This window comes from Pristiophorus japonicus, chromosome 1 (assembly GCF_044704955.1).
Source record: "Pristiophorus japonicus isolate sPriJap1 chromosome 1, sPriJap1.hap1, whole genome shotgun sequence".
NCBI lineage: Eukaryota > Metazoa > Chordata > Chondrichthyes > Pristiophoridae > Pristiophorus > Pristiophorus japonicus.
The window spans coordinates 97,122,258-97,141,576 of NC_091977.1; the positions used below are offsets into that span (position 1 = coordinate 97,122,258).

Genomic DNA, 19,319 nt, shown 5'->3' on the forward strand with positions numbered 1-19,319 from the left:
GATCATTCCAACTACTGGTCTCAGACTGGTAGTACACTAATAACGGCAGCCTCAGCCAACTAAAACAATGCCATGACTACTTATCTCAGAGTGAAGGATTGGTATGGGAGTGAGGGAGAATGTGATTTCCAGACTCCACCCCTCGGCGGTAAAAGGATCTGCATGATGTTTAAAAGTAGCGAAATGGGTGAAAATAATGAAAACAAACTTACTTTTAAAATACACAAAACTGAAAATAATCCTGACGTTTCTATGCTGATAGTTGGTTTACTGCAGGTGTATAATTGTGAAAGTTAATTTAAATTTTAAATACATATATTTATTGGAAATCTCCGTTGCGTGGAAAAGGAAAACATATAATAAGCTTCTACAACTGCACTTCGACGGCAACATAAGCAGAAGCAACAAAGGGGGTTAGGCTTTCGAGGGGTGGGGGATGAAAACGATCAGCCATGGTGGTGAATCCAGCTGTGACATGTCTCGAATAACTGAAACTTTATATCCCTCCTTCAACAACAGGCTCTCACAGATCTAGGTGATCATCGCCCAGAAACAAACAGTGTAATAAAAGACAATAAGCAGGGTGACTGGGCTCGGCAGAGAATGCAGAGGGCAGCTTGTGCTGGAGCTGCTGGCGGAGACTTGGTGTGGCTGAGTTTGACACGCTGCTGCAGGCGGGAGGAGGCTGCTCGCTGCTACTGGCCTGTGGCGGCCATACTGCGAGGAGGCGCCTGTGGCCACTGACTTGTTGCAGACACAGAGCTGCAGCAGGCGCACGAATAGCTTCACATTTCCTCCGCACTTTTCCGGTAAGTCCTACCGCTTGTGTTTTTGTACAAATGCATTTGCAGCGGCGCCCGCTGCGAGATGCATCGAGATGTTTCAATCGGCATTCCTTTTGGGCTTTTTAAAAAAAAATGCATTTAAAAAAAAAACTTTTTGTTTTTAAAAAAAATGGGTTGGTTTGTCTGCAGCCGACTTGAAGTACTTCTCCCCGAGTTCCGGTTCTAACCTCACTATATTCCAAGTAAAGCCCGCAGACTGACTGTGCAATGTAGAGATTGCTGAAACCACACTAGTCTGCTTTTCTTTTCCGTTTGTTCGCGCGTAAAAGACCCACACATTTAAAAAGAAAGTTAAATGGTTGATGGGCTGTGCTGTGTGGGTCACGCCACATTCTTGTGTATGTTGGGTTTGAATTGCACGGTCAGTGGACCTTTGGGTAAACAATTAGTCAAACATTTGCTTGCCCCACTATCGTGGCTCCACTGTTTAGCTGCTCGGTCTGGCACATGAGCTGGAAGTGAGTGTAAAAAGCTTTTCTCAACTGGGTAAAACAAGGTTACATTGTGACACTGCTTCTCGTCCACCGTCCTCTCATTGAAACCTTTTCAAAATAGGGAGAGGAAGGAGAAATAGTTGGATTCTGCGGAGTTGCAGAATTAAAAATGTGTTAATCTGTGATGTGTCAAATTAATTGCTTCTAATTATCTGTATGGAAGAAATTAGGATCTTTGCACAGGAATTTGCTGTTCACAAGATCACAACTTTTCACCTTCAGGGGCTAGGGAGAAGAACAAATATTTTATTTTTGTGATTTTTAGTTTGAATTTTTATTGCTGTTCCTATAACATATGAAGACAAAGGGCAGTGTAAGTCATTAATTTGTAGATTACAGTACAAACAAAATCTGGTAATGTTATATAGTTTGCCCACTGGTGGTGTATGTTAGCAATCTAAGTCACTGAGTTTGTGGGTTGAGGCTAGGTGCTTTCCTCTAAATGTAAATCGATCTATATTGTTCTTGCCGTGACTGCTAATAGGCAGCTTGAATGCCACACCAACAAAGGCTCAGGAACAGGTCACTTGCTTGCTTTCTCATGTTGTGATGGGGTGGTGTTGTGATGGGGTGGTGTGGGAAGGGGATTTAGAGGAAAGAATATAAAGGAGGAGAAAAATGTTAACAAAATGAGAATGGGGAGATGACCTACTTTAAAAGCCCTGTTTGGTCTTCAACTATTTGGTACCTTAATGACAAAAGTAGGTAAGCACCAGCAGCCATCATCATCATAGGCAGTCCCTCGAAATCGAGGAAGACTTGCTTCCACTCGAAAAGTGAGTTTGTAGGTGACTGTACAGTCCAATACGGGAATTATAATCTCTGTCACAGGTGGAACAGATGGTCGTTGAAGGAAAGGATGGATGGGACTGGTTTGCCGCACGCTCCTGCCTGCGCTTGTTTTCTGCATGCTCACGGCGACGAGACCCGAGATGCTCAGCGCACTTCCAAGTCAAGGACACTCGAGTCAAAGGCAGAGTCTCGGTTAAGGAGATCTTCGAAGTGCTCCTTCCAGCGGGTCATGACTGCCTCGGTGTCCTTGAGTGTCTCCCCATTCCTGGCCAGCAGTGGGGTGGGGCCTTGGGTGTTTGGGCTGTAGGTAGCCTTGACTGCAGTGAAAAATCCTCGCACATCATGGCTGTCGGCCAGCTGCTGAATCTCCTGTGCTTTCTCCACCCACCATTTATTTTTTAGGTCGCGGGTTTTTTGTTGGACCTCGGCCGTAAGCCGTCTGTAACGCTGTTTTGCTACTCCCGAGTTGGGTGATTGTTTTAGGTTCAAAAATGCCCTGCGCTTGTGATTTATTAGCTCTTGGATTTCCTGGTCATTCTCATCAAACCAGTCCTGGTGTTTCCTGGTTGAGTGACTGTGCGTCTCTTCGCAGGCACTGGTTACGGTGGCCTGGAGGGCAGACCAAGCGCACCTTCTTGGGCACTAGATAGTGGCTGGGATAGCAGCTCCCGAGGGAGCTCTCCCCGAACACGCCTTCATCAGACCATCTTCCACCTTGCACCAGCGGTGTACAAATGTTGGATCTGGGTACAAATCCAGAGTGTCACTGTTTTACCCCCACTGCATTTCAAAGGTATGGACAGGATCTGAAAGTTACAAACCTTTGATAAACTTGATTTCTCATTTTTTGCATTTACTTTACTGCTTTAAATGCTAGAAAATGTTATGAACCATTTCTAAACATATACATCAATCTATTGTATTTCAGCATCTTGACAGATTTATTCGGATGTTGTGATTGCCAAAAATGTTTTTAACCTTTTGTGACCCCACCAAAATGAGGTGGTGGTTTAGATAAGTTTCATCTGATCTCATGATGTAATCCTGCCAATTCCCACTGTAAAGTGGCAGACTTACTTAAACTTTCTGAATTACATAAAACATATAATTAAGAATAATCTCTTTAATATTCTGTAATGATAAACTTTAAGAGGCATTGTTTGCTCTGTTACCCGACAAAGGCTAGATTTACTTTGAAATTAGCCAAGCACGTATATTTTCAATTACATACTTTAGCATTGAGCTATTTCATAGCTATCCATCTGTAAATATGTATCCTATTTAGTAATTTGTGTGGGAAATAATAAATAAATAGTCATAAATGGAAGACAAAGCAGTGCCGTGCCAACAGACTGTAGTTTTGGATGGTGGGACATGTCTTTGCACACATTCCCTAGACAAATTAATGTTTGATCTCAGCTATGCCTTGCAGGGGAGATGTTAGCTGGAGACTGAATGTTATTTTCAATGCCTGTGAAAAAAACAGACTATTCTTGGTCATTTCTGAGTTGTAGACCAATTGAATGCTTTGGGCTGGAGGTAAGGCAATAGAAGATGGGTAGGGTTACATTTAATAAAGGGAAACCTTTGAATCAACTCTTGCTTTTATAAGTGCAATATTTACTAGATTTTCAATGCAAACATGAAACAAATAATTAAAATGTGATTAATTTCCTGAAAACCCATTGGGATTAATTTCATCTGGTTTGCATTGTTGTCAGTTGTGCATAATATTTTGCATATTTTATTTCAAATACTCTGACTGTACGACATGATATCTTGAATCGTGCTTTGTTTATCAACTGTGACCAGTCAGTTTTGAAAACACATCAGACTTTCAGGAAAAATAAAATCTACAAGATCAGTGTATAAACTTCAGATTATCCAATACTCCGCTGTCCAAAACCACACCAAATCTTGGTCGCCCATCACCCATCCTTAGTGATCTACATCCCTGTCCCATAGAACCTCAAATTTAAAATTCTTATCCATATTTAAATCTATCCCTGGTTGTGAACCCCTTCCTATCTCTGTATCCTCCTCCAGTCCTGCAATGTTTCTCCCCATCCGCCACCCCCACCCCCTTCCCCACTCCCGAATGTTCCCTGTAAGCTGTGGTTTGTTCTGTGCAGCCTGTTTCTTACACTGCGCGGTCCCTTTTAAATTGCTGCGCATGCGCGGTGCTTGCAGTGGAAAAGCCGGTGAGCACCCTGAGCTGGACCTTTCCCATTATTGCGCGGCCGTGCAGCTTAGAGGGAACATTGTCCCCATCCATCATCTGGCTCTGGCCTTGTGCATCCTCCTCCCCATTTACCCTGGGTCACGCATTCAGCCACCTTGATCGCACTTTTTGGAATTCCCTCCCTAATCCCCTCTGACTCTCTACCTTCCCTCTCCTCCTTTGACTCTCCTTAAAACTGCGTCTTTGACCAAGCTTTTGGTCACCACATTTAATCTCTCCTTTCTTGGCCTAACATCTATTTTCCTTAAACCTCTGCAAAGTACATTGGAACATTTTTCTGCATTAAAGCTGCTATATAAATGCAAGTTGTTGTGGTGGTGGTGGTAGTAGTTGTATAGGTTGCACCTGCTACTTTTTATTGGGATGCCATCTGGAAGAATGTCAGTTGTTCACTTAAGAATTTGGATTTAAAGCCTGTATACCGTATGCATTGGATTTTATCATACTTGACATAGGTGATCATATTGCTCTATTTCCTTGGTCACAGAATTTTGGAAGTGGCAGCAGTTCCCAGCATGACTCTTGGTAAAGTCCATGGTTGGCAGTCCAAAAATAAGATCCCATGGGTCGCACCTACCGTTTTTGTTGTGTTTTGGCCGTCGCAATGGATGCGGCGACCCATCCTGTGAAATTCAGCTCTTTATCATTTTTTTTCCAATCGGGGTGGAAGTTGGTCATTATGGGGGCGGAAGTGAGCGCGTGAACGGAGTGACCGTCACTAGCGGGGCGGAAGTGGAGGCGGGACAAAGTCTCTGCCGCTGTCAGTCATCAGCGCCGGCTTGATGATGTCATCGCGTTGGCGCGTTACGACATCTCCCTACTTCAGTTAAAGGAGAGGCCGCTGTGAGCTCTGCATGTTTTTAAATTAGGTCCACTGGGCCACCAGGGAGGGTTTTGGCCAGGCCAGTAGCCTGGCACCCAAGAGGGGGTGCCAGGCTGCCTGTTGGTGGCCCGGCTGAACTCACGGACATAATTGTCAGGCCGACCTGACAGTCGTCCGACAAAAAAAATAAAATGGCGTCACCGGCAGCGCCATCTTCCCTTTATGGGTGTCCACGCCGCCAACCAGCAAGGTGTGCACCGACAGAAAAAGCTGTCGGGGGCACCGATCGGCGTCCGGAAGACTTTTGGAGGTGAATTTTCCTCCCGGGGCGGCTCTGTTGCGGTGCGCGCTCTGATGACGTCTTTAACGACGTCTCAGCAGGAGCGAAGCGGAATTGGGGGGAGCGGGGCGGATCTCCACACTGCAGCAAAAAGCCCAGAGCTGACTTTTGTTAATGACGGCCATTCCGCTGTAAGTCAGTAGCCAGTCTGCACTGCCCCGTGGCCACCACGTTCTGGCGGCTAGAGGCCATATCGGGGGACCGAATTTCGGCCCCCATGTCTACTGTGCTCATATCCAGATCTCAGCCCAGTTCCTTAGGTACAGGTCAACATGTTGCATCACCCCATCCTATGTGTCCTAGTTGCTTAGAAGTGAGCAGAATCAAGAGCAAAGAGCAACCTCCTATGACACTTGGCCTTGCATTTACAAAGCAGGATGTGCTAAGCTGTTTGTGAAGTGAATTGTTGGAGAGGGACAGTTGTACTCGTAAGCTGGAATGTAAGAGGTTCATGTGGTATTTTTTTAGCCGGGAGCTGAATCCCTTCTGGATTGTAGTATAAATAGATGTGTTAATAGATGAAACTTCTACAGTACACTTTTGTTTACTTGTGGTTGAAATTTGACACACTGGGCCCTCTTAGAACTTTATATTTTGAGCAGAATCTGCTCCAACACTGTGAGTATTTGAGCAGTGTTTTAAATACTGACATAAAAGGAAATATTTTCCAAATGTAATATTTTATATAATCTCAGCCATGACGGCAATAGTTGGACTCTTGTTGGTCTCAATCCTGGACTAGGGAGAGAAAAATCAGTCAGGTTATCTGATGATGTTTGCTATCTCAAAACCTCAGCTGGAAAGTATGCATGTACAGGGTCAGGCTTGTGATACCCACCAAGATCAAATAGTGCACTGATGGTGCCTCAGATTACATACAAAGGATGACCTCGGGTGAGGTATTGAAGGGGCTCCAACACCAGCATATTTTGGCTCCTCCTTTGGGAAAGGGAGACAATTCTACGGGCACAAAAAAAAAATTTTTACAAACACTTTTTTAGAAATCACCGTTTTTTGAAAAAAGCCTTTCAAGGTTAGAGAATTGTTTTTTGAGTGTTGGTATCTGTAGATATTTGTAAAGGCTGTGTGACATGAACAGTAAACTGAGTGATTCTTATCTGTTTTCTGCCACAACTGTAGTTCTTTCAATTGAGAAACCCAGGTGAAAGGCTAAGGCCACAGAGCAGGATGCTAACACATTTGCGGAACAATGGGGCACCTCCAGCGAATGTGCAAACGTGCTGCGACTCACCACGTGGCAGAGTCGGCAGAAGATAACCGATCCGGCGTGGATCACGCTGAATGAGTAAGAGAGGCAACTCAACCCGAGGCTGAAGAGGAAGTGTATGGGGTACACACCTTCTTCACCAAAAGCTCTCCGATAATGTTGAAAGTCAAATTAAATGGCATTCCAGTTTCCATGAAATTGGACATGGGGGCGAGTCAGTCAATTATGAGCCAGAAGGCTTTTGAGAAGCTGTGGGGCAAAAAAGGCACAAAGGCCAAAACTAAGCCCGATCCACACTGCTGTTTGGTAGAAGCTGGCTAGGAAAGATTTGATGGAACTGGGATGACATCAAAGCGCTGTCTTCGGTGGTTGATGCCTCGTGCGCTCAAGTGCTAAAGAAATTTCCGTCGCTATTTGAGCCAGGCATCAGCAACTTCACTGGCGCCAAAGTGCAGATCCATCTAGTCCCTGATGCAAGGCCCGAGCGGTTCCTTATATAATGAGGGAGAAAGTCGAGATTGAACTGGGGGGACTTCAATGAGGGGGAATTATAAGAACATAAGAACATAAGAATTAGGAACAGGAGTAGGCCATCTAGCCCCTCGAGCCTGCTCCGCCATTCAACACATCATGGCTGATCTGGCCGTGGACTCAGCTCCACTTACCCGCACGCTCCCCATAACCCTTAATTCCCTTATTGGTTAAAAATCTATCTATCTGTGACTTGAATACATTCAATGAGCTAGCCTCAACTGCTTCCTTGGGCAGAGAATTCCACAAATTCACAACCCTCTGGGAGAAGAAAATCCTTCTCAACTCGGTTTTAAATTGGCTCCCCCGTAATTTGAGGCTGTGGCCCCTAGTTCTAGTCTCTCCGACCAGTGGAAACAACCTTTCTGCCTCTATCTTGTCTATCCCTTTCATTATTTTAAATGTTTCTATAAGATCACCCCTCATCCTTCTGAACTCCAACGAGTAAAGACCCAGTCTACTCAATCTATCATCATAAGGTAACCCCCTCATCTCCGGAATCAGCCGAGTGAATCGTCTCTGTACCCCCTCCAAAGCTAGTATATCCTTCCTTAAGTAAGGTGACCAAAACTGCACGCAGTACTCCAGGTGCGGCCTCACCAATACCCTGTACAGTTGCAGCAGGACCTCCCTGCTTTTGTACTCCATCCCTCTCGCAATGAAGGCCAACATTCCATTCGCCTTCCTGATTACCTGTTGCACCTGCAAACTAACTTTTTGGGTTTCATGCAAAAGAGTTTCATGCACAAGGACCCCCAGGTCCCTCTGCACTGCAGCATGTTGTAATTTCTCCCCATTCAAATAATATTCCTTTTTACTGTTTTTCTTTCCCAAGGTGGATGACCTCACATTTTCTGACATTATATTCCATCTGCCAAACCTTAGCCCATTCGCTTAACCTATCTAAATCTCTTTGCAGCCTCTCTCTGTCCTCTACACAACCCGCTTTCCCACTAATCTTTGTGTCATCTGCAAATTTTGTTACACTACACTCTGTCTCCTCTTCCAAGTCATCTATGTATATTGTAAACAGTTGTAGTCCCAGCACCGATCCCTGTGGCACACCACTAACCACCGATTTCCAACCTGAAAAGGACCCATTTATCCCGACTCTCTGCTTTCTGTTAACCAGCCAATTCTCTATACATGTTAATACATTTCCTCTGACTCCGCGTGACTTTATCTTCTGCAGTAACCTTTTGTGTGGCACCTTTTTGAATGCCTTTTGGAAATCTAAATACACCACATCCATCGGTACACCTCAGTCCACCATGCTCGTTATATCCTCAAAGAATTCCAGTAAATTAGTTAAACATGATTTCCCCTTTATGAATCCATGTTGCGTTTGCTTGATTGCACTATTCCTATCTAGATGTCCCGCTATTTCTTCCTTAATGATAGCTTCAAGCATTTTCCCCACTACAGATGTTAAACTAACTGGCCTATAGTTACCTGCCTTTTGTTTGCCCCCTTTTTTTAAACAGAGGCGTTACATTAGTTGCTTTCCAATCCGCTGGTACCTCCCCAGAATCCAGAGAATTTTGGTAGATTATAACGAATGCATCTGCTATAACTTCCGCCATCTTTTTTAATACCTTGAGATGCATTTCATCAGGACCAGCGGACTTGTCTACCTTGAGTCCCATTAGCCTGTCCAGCACTAACCCCCTAGTGATGGTTGTCTCAAGGTCCTCCCTTCCTAAATTCCCGTGACCAGCAATTTTTGGCATGGTTTTTGTGTCTTCCACTGTGAAGACCAAAGCAAAATAATTGTTGAAGGTCTCAGCCATTTCCACGTTTCCCATTATTAAATCCCCCTTCTCATCTTTTAAGGGACCAACATTTACTTTAGTCACTCTTTTCCGTTTTATATATCGGTAAAAGCTTTTACTATCTTTTTATGTTTTGCGCAAGTTTACTTTCGTAATCTATCTTTCCTTTCTTTATTGCTTTCTTAGTCATTCTTTGCTGTCATTTAAAATTTTCCCAATCTTCTCGTTTCCCACTAACCTTGGCCACCTTATACGCATTGGTTTTTAATTTGATACACTCCTTTATTTCCTTGGTTATCCACAGCTGGTTATCCCTTCTCTTACCGCCCTTATTTTTCACTGGAATATATTTTTGTTGAGTACTATGAAAGAGCTCCTTAAAAGTCCTCCACTGTTCCTCAATTGTGCCACCGTTTAGTCTGTGTTCCCAGTCTACTTTAGCCAACTCCTCCCTCACCCCACTGTAGTCCCCTTTGTTTAAGCATAGTACGCTCGTTTGAGACACTACTTCCTCATCCTCAATCTGTATTAAAAATTGAACCATACTGTGATCACTCATTCCGAGAGGATCTTTTACTAGGAGATCGTTTATTATTCCTGTCTCATTACACAGGACCAGATCTAAGATAGCTTGCTCCCTTGTAGGTTCTGTAACATACTGTTCTAAGAAACAATCCTGTATGCATTCAGTGAATTCCTCCTCCAGGCTACCCCGTGCGATTTGATTTGACCAATCGATATGTAGGTTAAAGTTCCCCATGATTACTGCCGTTCCTTTTTCACATGCCTCCATTATTCCCTTGATTATTGCCCGCCCCACCGTGAATTTATTACTTGGGGGCCTATAAACTACGGCCACCAGTGACTTTTTCCCCTTACTATCTCTAATCTCCACCCACAATGATTCAACATTTTGTTCATTAGAGCCAATATCGTCTCTCACAACTGCCCTGATATCATCCTTTATTAACAGAGCTACCCCACCTCCTTTCCCTTCTTGTCTATCTTTCCGAATTGTCAGATACCCCTGTATTTTTAATTATATCGCCAGTCGAGTTCAACGACTGGGCCAGTCCAATTGTTCTGGTGTTTAAAAGCGATGGCACGGTCAGAATCTGCGGAGACTACAAAGTAACGATCCACCGAGTCTCGTTACAGGACCAGTACCCATTACACAAAGCAGAGGACCTGTTCGCAACGTTAGCAGGGGGGAAGTCGTTCACCAAGCTGGATCTAACCTCTGCTTACATGACACAGGAGCTGGCTGAATCTTCAAAAAGATTGAAGTGCATCAACATGTACAAAGGACTGTTCATATACCACAGATGCCCTTTTGGGATTCGCTCGGCTGCTGCAATCTTCGAGAGGAACATGGAGAGTCTGCTGAAATCTGTTCCACGCACCGTTGTGTTCCAAGACGACACCCTGATCACTGGTCATGACACCACCGAACACTTGCACAACCTGGAAGAGGTTCTAAAGCGACTGGACAGAGTGGGACTCAGGCTGAAATGCACCAAGTGTGTTTTCCTGGTGCCAGAGGTCGAATTTGTGGGGAGAAAGTTTGCGGCAGACGGCATCAGATCCACGGACTCTTAAAACGGAGGCCATCAAGAATGCACCCGGACCACAGAATGTGACGGAGCTGCGTTCATTCCTAGGACTCCTCAACTATTTTGGTAACTTTCTACCCGGGTTGAGCAATTTGCTGGAACCTTTGCATGTATTGCTACGTAAGGGTGATGACTGGGTTTGGAGTAAATCTCAAGAGCCAGCCTTTGAGAAGGCCAGAAACCTGCTATGTTCTAACAGTTCTACAAGTTACTTGTATTGTTACGTGTAAACGTTTAGTACTAGCTTGTGATGAATCTTCGTACGGGGTTGGTTGTGTGTTACAACAAGCCAATGTGTCAGGCAAACTGCAACCGGTTGCATATGCATCCAGAAGTTTATCTAAGGCTGAAAGAGCCTACATTATGGTTGAGAAAGAAGCATTAGCATGCGTATACGGGGTTAAGAAAATGCCCCAATACCTATTTGGACTTGGGTTTGAGCTCGAAACCAATCACAAACCGCTCACTTCGCTGTTTCCAGAAAGCAAAGGTATTAATACCAATGCTTTGTCCCGCATCCACAGATGGGCACTAACATTATCTGCGTATGACTATGTAATCCGCCACAGACCAGGCACTGAGAACTGTGCTGACGCCCTCAGTCAGCTACCATTGCCCATCACCGGGGTGGAAATGGCGCAACTCGCAGACTTGACTCTTGTAATGGATGTTTTTGAGAGCGAGGGGTCACCCGTCACGGCTTGCCAGATCAGGACCTCGACTAGCCAGGACCCTGTGCTATCACGAGTAAAAAAAAAAAACTGCATCCTTAATGGGAGCTGGTCGACTGTTCCCGGGGAAATGCAAGATGAAATTAAGCCCTTTTACCGATGCAAGGATGAAATGTCCATCCAATCGGATTGTCTTCTATGAGGGAATCGAGTGGCTTTGCCAAAAAAGGCAGGGAAACGTTTATACGCGAGCTACACGGTACCCACCCAGGCCGTGTCATGATGAAGGCTATCGTCAGGTCGCATGTTTGGTGGCCCGGCATTGACTCGGAATTGGAGTCATGCGTACACCAATGTAACACTTGCTCACAGTTGAGCAATGCACCAAGGGAGGCCCTACTGAGTCTGTGGTTATGGCCCTCCAAACCGTGGTCCAGGGTCCATGTAAATTTTGCTGGCCCCTTTCTAGGAAAGATGTTCCGCGTAGTCTAAATGTAGTGTAATAATGTTATCATGTACGTCCACTGCCACTCATGGTTTGCTCGACATCCTTGTTAGTGACAATGGACCATGTTTCACCAGCTCGGAATTTAACGAGTTTGTGACCCGCAATGGCATCAAACATGTTGGGTCTGCTCCGTTTAAGCCCGCATCAAACGGTCAAGCGGAACGGGCAGTCCAAACTATCAATCAGAGCTTGAAACGCGTGACAGTGGGTTTCCTGCAGACCCGGTTATCTCGGGTTCTGCTCAGCTACCGGATGCGACCCCACTTGCTTACCGGGATTCCCCCGGCAGAATAGTTAATCGAAGAGAGCCCTCAAAACCAGGCTCTCCTTAGTCCACCCGCATCTCAGTGATCATGTCACCGGCATAACGTGTACCACGATCGCGTGGTTGTATCACGTGACATTGAGGTTAATGACCTGTACTTGTTCTTAATTATGGTCATGGTCCCAAATGGGTTGCTGGCACTGTTTTAGCCAAGGAGGGGAATAGAGTGTTTGTTGTCAAACTTCTGAATGGACAAACGTGCAGAAAGCATTTGGATCAGACCAAACTGCGATTCACTGACAACCAGGAACAATTTGAAGAGGACATTACCATCATTGCTGGTTGGGTGTGTGTTGGTGGATCGCTGTCAACCGCGAGGATGAACCCACCATGCCCGATAGTCCGATCAAACCAGCCGCGCTGCAGTGCAGCCATGATCCGACTGACTCACCTATGCCAGGTCTTTAACTCAGGCAATCAACCCGGGAACATAGAGCCCCAGATCGCCTCAACTTGTAAATAACTTGTATCTAAGACTTTTGCGGGGGCGGGGGACGGGAACGGGAAGAGTGTGGGAGTGATGTTATGTATGTAAACTTTATAATAGTGTAAGACTTGCCACCAGGGGGAGCACCTGTTGGAGATCCACGGGTCACCTGCACACCTCGTGCAAGCAAGTATAAAAGGTTGTCTGCCATAATGATTCTGCACTCTGGAGTTTGATTAAAGAGACTAAGGTCACATCCGTTTGAGCTTACAGCACATAGCTTTGTGGAGTTATTCTGAACATAACACGCTTTGTGCCGTACAGCCCAATATTCTGTTTACTCTCAACTACTGCCGCACAATGTGGTTTCGGCAATCTGTCCACCAATAACCCCAGACCCATCCCCTGTATAGTGTCCTCTAGAATAATTCCATTTAGTTTATATTGCCATTGTTTATTATCCTTTCCTAATCTTATAATGTTGCACTTGTCCACATTAAATGGCACCTGCCGCTCAACAGCCCAGCTGCTTAATCTAGTCAGGTCCTTTTATATTTGATCAGCCGATTCCCTGTTGTTTAAAGTCTGTCCCAATTTGGTCTTGCCTGCAAATTTGATCGTTTTGCTTCTATATCCACTTCCATGCATTTATATACATTGTAAACCGCAACATCATTCATTCCTGATGTATCCCATCAGTTATCTCCTTCCATGCTGATCCAACTCGACGTGCAACCACCCTTTGCTTCTTCTGCCTAAACCAATTTGCAGTCCATTTCAGAAGCACTTCACTTATGTTGCCAACCATATGGAGCAATCTCCTATGTGGCACTGTTTCAACATTCAAGTTCAAATTAGTTAACATGTTGAAATACATGGGATAATAAGTGTGACCAGCATGGATTTGTTTAAGGTAATTTATATTTGACAATATAGTGGATCTGATGCTTCCCTCGGGTTAATACTTGGTCTACTTTTGTTCTTTGTGTCTAATAGATGATTTGAGCTAGGGAGCACAATATTGAAAGTTACTGACCATACAAAAATAGGGGGTTTGGCAGACAACAGTGCAGACTGTGAAACACTTCAAGAAAATATAGGTTAGCAAAATGGGTAGACAGATGATAGATGCAATTTAATGCAGAGAAGTGCGAGGTAAAGCACTTTGGCAGGAAAAATGAGGAATGGAAGGACACTGATGCGTTTGGATGAACAGAGACCTAGGGGCTCAAGTATATAATTCCTTGAAAGTGTGAGGGCAGGTAGCCAAAGCCATAAAAGACCAATAGTATTTGGGATTGTATAAATAGAAACATAGAAACATAGAAAATAGTTGCAGGAGTAGGCCATTTGGCCCTTCGAGCCTGCACCGCCATTCAATAAGATCATGGCTGATCATTCCCTCAGTACTCCTTTCCTGCTTTCTCTCCATACACCTTGATCCCCTTAGCTGTAAGGGCCATATCTAACTCCCTGTTGAATATATTCAATGAACTGGCATCAGCAACTCTTTGCAGCAGGGAATTCCATAGGTTAACAACTCTCGGAGAGAAGAAGTTTCTCCTTATCTCAGTCCTAAATGGCCTACCCCTTATCTTAAGACGATGTCCCCTGGTTCTCGACTTCCTCAACATCGGGAACATTCTTCCCGTATCTAAGCTGTCCAGTCCTGTCAGAATCTTATAGGTTTCTATGAGATCCCCTCTCATCCTTCTAAATTCCAGTGAATAAAGGCCAAGTTGATCCAGTCTCTCCTCATATGACAGTCCAGCCATAGGGGTTTGGAGTACTGTGGTTAGATAACAGTTAGACTTAATTGCAAGCAGTTTTGGCTGCCTCGTTGTAGAACAATGAAGTTACAGTATAGCTTCACTAGGATTATACCAAGAATGAGAAACTGTAGTTATGAAGAGACTTGAAATACTGGGACTGTTTCTACTGGAACAGGCTAAGAGGTTTAATAGAAGTTTAACAGAGAAAGGCTATGTCCTGCCTGGTATGAGGAAATACAAATATGATGAAAACCTTGAAAGGTAGTTTTTATTAGAGTAACACAGATTGCAGATGGTTCAGTCGAAGTGTTTGTTATGGAAGGATGGGACAGGGTAGATAGAAGCATACCGTTTCCAATATGGGGCAAGAACGAATAGCCATACAAGATTAAATGTAAGAGGTTTAGAAGAGGGTAGGAGAAAATTCTTCACACAGTTGTGAGGCTGTGGAATTCAATCTCGGGGTTTTTAGTTAAGGCAGAAACTATGTCAGTGCTCCAGATTAGATAAGGTTGGATAGATGATTGAAGAGATATGGGAGCAGGGTGGGTAAATGTGATTGGCTTGTGTGGAAGCTAAACGGCGACACGGATAACTGGCTGGGTCGAATGGCCTGTTTCCATGTTAAAACTTCGATCTATTTTTATGATGTGAGAGATTAGAATAAATTTCTTTATGCAGAGAGTTACAAGAGCATGGGATGCTTTGCCATAGGGATAGTTGAGGCATAAGCCATGGCATCTATTGAGGGGAAAAAATGGATAAGTATCTTGAACAGAGGAAGAGCTATGGGGATTTTTGTTTTTTGGAAAAATATTTTTTTGTGTTTTCCCCCCCCTCCCTAGGCCCAACTCGCAGCCTCAGACTATATTTTGATTAAGTACCGCTTCATTTGACCAGGATCGTGTTTTCCGCCGAGAATCCACATGGAAGACCAATTTTTCCCGCCAGTGGAGTTTTTTTTCCATTTTTTGATCAATTTTCCGCCAGCCTTAATTGAATAATCTTAGCGTTTTTTGGGGGCGGCAATCGGGCGGTGGAGGTTTTTGATCAAATTCTAGCCCATGGAAACTGTATTCTAGCATGAATCGATATATTTAGTAGAGGAAGGAGAAAATGAAGTGAAAATTGGAAAATACAAAGAATAATAGATTGAGGTATTATTGGAGATAGCTGCTGTATTTTATTCATTAGTTCAGGATGTGTTATTTTTTCAGTGTTTGCAGGTTGAGTCCAAAATGGGTAAATGACAATGTGTTTAGAAACCGAATAAATCAGACAAGGATAAAATCAATCAAAAAGGAAATGACTGTTTATTCAAACACAACCTAATTGCACACACCTAATTTACAATAAATGGAATATACCTTTGTGAAACTTAGAGGTAGAGCTCCAACTTTGATTAAATTGAGCTCCTGATAAGAATTATCTTGCTCGGCACCAGAAGATTGTAATAACTAGGTCCTGTATTCTGTGGATTGTTTTCTCAAATCTGTAACCGAGGGCAGAGAAAACAAAGTACGTACTGTTGAGGTTTGAGAGGAAATTCAGATCGACCTGACTTAGTTGAGGAGTTGAGATGTATTAATACTTGGCAAGAGGCCACACCTGAAAGTGAGATTGGTGCAGTATTTCCTCACTGCTCATTGGCATGTGATAGTTTGTTTACAAATTTTATGTATTTTTTCTGTTGTAATAAACATTGAATAAACAGTACATTCTCGTGACAGAATGGCTGTTTGCTATGCAAATCTGGCATTGTAGATGAGGGAGGAACTAAAAAGTGTGCCGATGTGTATTTATGTGCAAGTTACTTAAATCAAGCATGTGAAGGTTTTGCAGTTGAAAGGTGAGCTAATCATTTACCCCCGTTTCAAATTGCAATTTATCTAGCAATCCAGTATAATTCCAGGGTTCCTTGATTAAACTTTGTGAAATTTAGAATTTAATTAATGGAAGGCAAGGCAGATAGGGACTAAATTTAAAAATAACTGGCTACCTGCAATCATCCATTTTAGTCAGTGGGACATTTCACCACCTGAAAAATACATATTCAAATCCTATTGTTTGGAGTCATTCAGGACAGGTGCAGTTGTTTGTATGGAAAGGTATATAACTAAAATAGCTTTGCAAATACTGAATCTCCTATTCATTAAACTTTTGTGGGTCTTTTAACTTGCTTTTTTTCTGCAAAATTTGAGTAACTCTTCTGACCAGTACTTTATTCATACAGTACCAGGTTATAACAGTAGAATGCTGCGTGACATTCCATTATATGTATTCTTTTCCTTTTTAGTCATATTTATTTGAACATGGGAATTCACTTTTAGTCTAAGACAGCATTTTATATCTAACTGTCTCTCCAATACAGTCTCAATTGGACATGCCCAATAAGCTGGCCATGGTGTTTGATTTTATTAATGTAATATTTTGCACCATATAACTTACTGTGTTTTTTTGTAGTTATCTAGCTTTTGTAAGTTGCAAGCTGGGCACTTATTTATTTATAAATACAAAATACTTGAAATTTATTGTGGGCTAAATCAGGCCATACACACACTAAATGAGAAAGCAACTTTACATTGCAAAAATAGAGTTCTTTCTAGTTAAATAATTAATGTGTCTGTACTTTAAAGCAAATTGGGTATGTTTTGTGACTTGAAATCTCTACGAAAGCATAGTTTAATTGTTAAAACTCTTAGTGAATTGGCCGCGTTTTCGGCAGAACATTTAGTGACTAGTGTCTTCGTGGTATTCAGGAGAATTCCCACAATGCAAAGCGCGTCTTGTGGGAACTTTGAGGAGACCCATTAAATGTTTATGAATAGAGGCCACATTCTGCTTAAGAATTTGTGCAGCTATATAGAATCAGGTGATTTAAATTTTTGTTCCGAATGTTTCTTGTTCAACAGCAAATCCTGCTCCTGGCCAGGACACTGAAAAATGTCAAGCTTGACTACTGCATAGTGATTAAGAAGAATGTTGTCCTTGTTCTGTGCATGAAGGGACTGTGGTGATGGTGCCTGGAAAATTTGTTTCACACGTCAAATCATTGGCACTAATAGTCCCTGGAAAACATTGAAGTACTGAATGGTGTCAAAATGCAAATAACATTTTAAAGTGATTTGTTTTAATTTATCTTTGTTTCCTTTCCTAGTCTCCCTGCACCAAGCAATTCCCCTAGCTGTGAAGATGTGGAGCTAGAGACCTGCTCCTTGGCCTCTTGTCAATGGTGTGTGCAAGGTGACGGAGGCTCTGATTTTCAGCCCTTTCCTCTTGGGAATTATGAACTTTGGTTGACTCCTACAACAGCATGGTTGAGTTTGAGCCTTACTGTATGAGAAATTAGGATGGTGAACCTCCATTGCTGATTGTATAGGTGCTCTACTATTTTGTGACATTATCCTTTGAGGATTGTAGAAATCGAGGGCTCAAATTTGGCCCACCCCTTGTTTCGGCGCACTCACCAGAGATGTGCAGACTTTGTGGGCTGAAAACGGCGCCTAAAAAATCTCCACCGATTCTGGCCGCTGCATTGCCTCTCCCAGGACTTGACGCAGCGTGGCCAGTCGATTGGGGGACAGAGCTAGGGCCCTGCGCTAGAAACCATGGCGACAGCTCTGCATATGTGCGTTGGAGTGTGTGCGCATGCGCAGTAGCTCCTGCCCCCAGCCTCTGTGTTTGTGCTGCAGCGTGGGACCCGATGCATCCCGCCCCTATCCCGGACCGAGTGGCCTGCTGCACAGTAACAAGACTTTGATAGAGAAGCCTGTCTTCTTCCAAAGCACTTGGTTCTTTTGTTGGCTGCCTGCATTATTGCCACTTTATGTCAATATTCTACACGCAACTTGAAGACTTGAGGACATTGCCATGCAAAGGTTCAGGTAGAATTGTCTATTTTGAAATCCATCTCAAAAGTTATATCCAGGTATTTTTGTGGCAAAACCATTATAAATGTCATTAGGTTGCCAGTTTAATTTTCCACACACTCAATTCAATTATATTTTTCCTCGGGGGGTAGGGGGACGGTGGGCGGGCAGTAATTTTAATGAACTTACTCAAGACTTTCCTTAACCCTGTTGATGAAAATACTTTCCTAACCAAGTTAATAGAAAATACCTTCAAATACATCATAATCAATTCTTGAACATTAGATTTGGTGAAATAATTTTGCTTGAATTTTCAAAATATTTAAAAGCATAAAACAAACAATAAATTTCCTGGCTATATGGTAAAAAATATTTCTATGATAGTGGGTGAGCTTAGGCGGCTGGGAGAACATAAGAATTACGAGCAGGAGGTACTTCTAATTTTTATTTGGATATTTTGAAAAAATTATGTAAATATGTTTTGTCTCTTTACTATTATTTTTGTAGTTTAAGCTTCCATGAATGCTTCTGTTGAATAGTAAATTAACTTTGTGAAGTTTGTCATATGATGTCCTGTATAGCTGCTGGATCCGATTCATATTCTTTAGTCAAGTCATTACGTTCTGCTGGCCTCCGATGTAGCTACCTGCACTGATTTCTTAACTCTCTGCAAGGGTTGTGTGGCCGCATACGCTTGCCTAAGTTAGTTTGGAGTAATTATTAGCTGTCCAAAGTGGCCTAAATGGCCAAAACGGGCGTAGGTGGCTTGTAACGCCCTCTTTTGGGAAAAAAAATAAACTATACTAAAAAAAATCCTAACTATCTCACTTACACTGGCGCAAATTGAATGTGCAAAATGGGGATTTTTAAGATACTCCAGAAAAATCAAGTTGCTCCAAAAAAAAAACAGAGCAACTCTTGGGCAATTTTGAGCCCCTTACATCACTCTTAATTTTTTTTCCATGTGATGTTGTAAAGTGTAAATACTCTTAATTTGCTGGAGCATTTGTGATTTATTTGAATGGAATGCTATTGAAGCATTAACGCACACTTTTGCACCCTAAAAT

At 43.1% G+C, this 19,319-nt stretch overlaps 1 protein-coding gene across 1 annotated transcript in view; it reads left to right on the forward strand.

Annotated features, from left to right (window-relative positions):
• The first annotated feature begins 682 nt into the window (after window positions 1–682).
• The window catches only part of LOC139264760 (semaphorin-4D-like), a 232,684-nt gene continuing 214,047 nt past the window's right edge, over window positions 683–19,319 (forward strand). The window contains exon 1 of the mRNA XM_070881848.1: window positions 683–809. The gene's annotated coding sequence lies outside the window, so the exon portion shown is untranslated. The remainder of the gene's footprint in view (window positions 810–19,319) is intronic.